Source organism: Sinocyclocheilus anshuiensis, unplaced genomic scaffold, assembly GCF_001515605.1.
Source record: "Sinocyclocheilus anshuiensis isolate Anshui unplaced genomic scaffold, SAMN03320099.WGS_v1.1 scaffold417, whole genome shotgun sequence".
In the NCBI taxonomy this organism is placed as follows: domain Eukaryota; kingdom Metazoa; phylum Chordata; class Actinopteri; order Cypriniformes; family Cyprinidae; genus Sinocyclocheilus; species Sinocyclocheilus anshuiensis.
In genome coordinates, this window is record NW_015537953.1 from 262,912 (window position 1) to 267,876 (window position 4,965).

Sequence of the window (4,965 nt, forward strand, 5' to 3'; positions counted from 1 at the left end):
TCTCTCTTGTTCGAGATGCTTCGGCACTTCACAGAACGATCGGCGTATGACATCAAACTACCGCGAGACGCAGCCCCTCCTCGATCTGCATGGGACAGATCCCGCGTGATTTCATTCAGCATTTCCCATCCCCCACCCGGCATGCGCTGAATCACGCCGGCGCAATTATTCACTGACCGCTTTGCTGTAATTTTCGGGAGGAGAGGAGACGTTTGCCATCAGTGTATCCAAGGTAAGAATTACAATTTTAAAACTTAAAATGTTGAGCATGTAAATACATTGTTTACAAACCATAATGTTAACCGAAACATAGTTTGGCTTTTTGTCACGTTAAAATTTAGACATCATACACAGCTCGCGCCATATTTTCCTCTTATTTCTGGCGCCAATGTCTAAACGATAATGCTGTATGTCTTTGTGTTCCCTACGCCCTCTAAAAGTTAAAGACACTAAAAAAGCTCATACTTAAACAGTTGCAAACCCTATGGGCCCCACATAGGTGTGTTGGCTGGGTTATCTTACGCTGAATAAATAATGTTTATTTTTTTATTTTTTCCCGTAAAAGCTGGACATCATTTACTGGATCTTACATTGTGGGCGTTTGGTAAACACTGATATGTTAAACTCAAAGGTCTTTAACTTTGTATATAAATAGATTTCATGTGTTTGCCAAGTTTTGGCACATTCAGTGAATAGGGTCAAATTGTTTGAGTGCAACCCCTTCATGAAACAAGTGCACCACCAAGTGGTCTCTATGAGAAGTTTGTATTGATATATATATAAAACCCATGAGAGGTGAAAAGGTGAGACAATTACAGATTAGAGCCAATTTCAGGTTTTTAGTCATTTTTGTATGGTGCATGTAATGATTTAATTGCTTAAACAGAAGTCAACATTTCTAATTCTGCCCATTGTGACTGCATCTGCCAAGATTTTGTAAATTAGATATTATAAATCATTAAGGGACAGATTTAAATTGGTGTCTAATATAATATAATATAATATATTATATTATATTTTTTACACTTTTTTTCCAGATGTATCTTTTTTTTTCCTGATAAATTATGAAAAAAAATTAGTAGGCATACATTGTTCTGGGAGTTTCATTAGGCTAAACTTTAAGTGTTGTAATACTACTACTACTAATAATAATAATATGATTATTATTATTATTATTATTATTAATGGCTCACTTAATATCGCAGGGTGATCAATCATTTACTGCAGTTCATTTTGCAAAAATGACATTGACTGTACGCTATTCTTATTGCACGGCCACTTGCCAAATATTTATTAATTAAAATATTGACAGTTTGTCATCTCACAGCTTACATAGTCTATTACAATGTACAAAAAATTGCCTAGCAACACAAAAACAGCAACAATATTACAACAGTATATTTATTTGTGTCCTCTAAGAACATTTTTCACTGAACTTGATAACTGAGGTGCAAGAGTAACATTTACAAGAGATCCAGTCTGCAGTGTGACATGAGAGACCTGAAAGAAGCGCCGGCTTAAAAGCTTGATCTGTGCATATTTCTCTCCTGATTCATGAGATGACTTTTTCAACGGAGAAAGCACTATTATGGATAGAGGACTTAGCCAGAAGCAGCAGTTTGAAGTTTAAAAATATCTTGATGGTTTTGTTTCTTACAAACATGCAGCTTTTCACTTCAAAAGATGTTAATTGATGGATTGGAGTCGTGTGGTTTACTTGTGGATTATTGTGATGCTTTTTTATCAGCTGTTTGGACTGTCATTCTGATGGTAACCATTCACTACTGAGGATCCATGGGTGAGCAAGTGATGTAAGTGATGTGAACTAAAATCCAAAGTCAGTCTAATTATTAACATGTTTTAATCAAAAAGGGTTGTTGAAGGAATGTTCACACAGATTAGAAATACAAAGAAATACAATTTCTGCAAGATGATATAAAATTTCATGTTTACATTTGTAGCTGAATGGGATATATGTACAAGTGTGTGTGTACTGTATATACTTAACTATATTATGGGGGGAAATTTGTACCAGAAGTGAGCTAAACCTGACAAAATCTCTCGAAACCTCCATTTAGGGATGTCCTCTTTTGTAAAGAAGGTATAAACAGAGTAAATTTGTCATTTTTAAAACTGAACTGGGTTACCTCAATTACCACTCTGTTTATTTTCTTTTATTTTGTGTGTCACCTAAAGAAAGAAATAAAGAAAGAAAGAAATAATAAATCAATAATTGCACAGATCACCAATATGACTCAGGTTCTGAAAACGAGGCAATACTCACAACTTTTGTCAATCTGTAGATTCCCGTTGGAGCATGACATGTCCACATATGCTTTCATCTCACTTCCAGCATTCCATCAATCTGTACAGTTCAGTCTATACTTTTCAGCATGCCTTATGTAGATCTTTCCTGTAGGAAGCTGTAGATTGTAATTCTCGACAAAATCATCAATTTCACAAGGTCCTATGACAGAGACAAATGTAAACATAATGTTAAAAACAGAAAAAAATAAATAAATACAAATGAAAACAACATAAATGACTCACTTAGACATTTCGGAGGAGTCTCCCATTTTCCATTCACACACTTATAAACGTCCTGTTGCTTGGTAAGTACAAAGTAAGACTGGCAAGTGTAAAATACTGCTGTGATCACATTATCTTTTGTACTGTTGATGCTGTAATCTCCCTGTTGAAGATACGGAGGAGGTGGACAGATCTTATCTAAACAAATAATATCACATTTACATGTACATACTTTACTATATTATGGGGGCAAATTTGTACCAGAAGTGAGCTAAACCTGTTTCCATTTTGTTGACTCATGTAACCTCATACTCTAATAAATCATTCTAATGTCAGAGTTATCATTTCCAGTTACAATACAAATAAACAAATGACAAGCAGTAGCACAAATAAATACAAGAAAACAAAGGTACTGTACAAAAGAAATAAACAGTGCTTTAAGTTTTTTTAAGTATGTCTCATAGTAGTATTCAGGTACAGAAATCAAATAATCAAATTTAAAATAACACTGTGTAGTCTTTGCTCTATAAATGAAATATATATTAATCTTTGTTAATTCTACAAAGAGTATTCAGCTAAGAGCTGTGAGTGATTTTCTTTTTGTCCTCGGTTATTTAACTACCATTAAATGACAGACAGCAGGGTACTAGGGTGCTGTTACTTTAAAGGGGTCATATGATGCTGCTAAAAAGAACAGTATTTTGTGTATTTGGTGTAATGAAACGTGTTTATGCGGTTTAAAGTAAAAAAAAACACATTATTTTCCACATACTGTACATTATTGTTTCTCCTCTATGCCCCGCCTTTTTGAAACGCGTCGATTTTTACAAAGCTCATCGGTCTGAAAAGCGAGGTGTGCTGTGATTGGCCAGCTATCCAATGCGTTGTGATTGGCCGAATACCTCAAGCGTGAGACGGAAATGTTACGCCCCTCACATACTGTTGATGCCGTGTCCCGTGTAGTTTTGCTTTCACAACGAAAAACACAGCGGCCTAGCGTGAGCGAAAGCCCCAGCTTAGCGTGAGCTGAGGCCGGGCAAGAGTGAGCTGAGGCGGTGGGATCGAGAACGGCGGATCCGACGAAGGAGCGGTGAAAACGGTGAAAGCCGATCCGGCGATCCACAGCACTAAGTTGATGTATTCCCTCAGGGACCAGCATGGATCAGCTCTAGGCATGACGAAGCGGATATCGTCCTCTTTTGGAAGACCAAACAAAGTAGTGTCGCTTTCACAATGAAACACACAGCACCTTCAAGACATGGCGGCGGCGGATGCACCAAGAGCTTGTAACACTCCAAAGAGAAAGGAAAAAATTAAATGGCATCATATGACCCCTTTAAGAGCTAATGCACAGACTCAATATACTGACACACATCAGGCTTCCTTACATCAGGAAATAGCCTATAAATTAGGATTAATGTTGCCTTCACATGCTATCTGAATTATCATAAATACAAGTTTCCTAGTCAGAAATTGGAAATGAGTGGCCTCTCAAGTCGTATTTACAACTGGGAAACTCGGAGACAATTTTGATACCCAAGTTTCCAAGGCAAATTTGAAACATGGCGGTGAGGAAAAACATAGCTGCAGTTTTGTTTGTTTTTCCCACAACATCTACATTGCTTTCTCTTGCCATTGCAGTCATGTATATTTACTAATATAAATAAACATTTGATGCATATTGTATGTATGAAACACAGCGAAAACAGCATTTATTTGACCGAAATTGCAGAAATGTCAGCAAGATTAATATTTATATGTTAATATGGTTACCAATGAATGGTATTTTATTAAAACCCTTTGTATATTGACTAAATATGAAGTTAATTTGCAAAAACCGATAAATGCCACTTTAAAAAAAAAAAAGTTTTGTCAAAAAAGCCGGTTTTGTCCACTTTCAAGGCATCGCGAGTTCACGTTTTACTGCAGAAGCCGACAAGTGCCCTTGTTGTTTTTGAACAGAAGCCGATAAGTAAATTTTAGCGAATCAACGTGCTGTATTTAGGTCAGGTGACAAGGCTACTTTCACTTTGAAAAGACGTGCTAGCTGAGAGGAGTTTCGTCAAAGCTGACTAAAAGTGATCGAGGATGGATAATTTCGACGAACTTGATGAACCTGTGATATCTTCTTCAGGGCGCAAAAGGAAAATAAAACCTGAAACGTTTTCACGGAACCTTGCAAAAGCAGAGCGTTACAATGGTGAGGGAAAAGCTCCTTGTGCGTGTAATCACATCCATACAGTTTACGATCACAACAACAACAACAACGTTTGTCAGGCATCTACACTGCCATCTGAGGAGATTACAAAGATTAAACGAGTGTTTTTTAAACTCTAAAACATGAAATGTGGAGTTATCTGCTTTTGCCAAAAAACGACTGTTGGAGTTATCTGCTTTTGCTATAAAACAAACTTTTAATATGTAAAAAAAAAAAAA

General features: G+C 36.4%; 1 pseudogene; it reads right to left on the reverse strand.

Moving 5' to 3' along the window:
* Positions 1-2,164: 2,164 nt before the first annotated feature.
* The window catches only part of LOC107664912 (coagulation factor XIII B chain-like), a 9,304-nt pseudogene continuing 6,503 nt past the window's right edge, over positions 2,165-4,965 (reverse strand).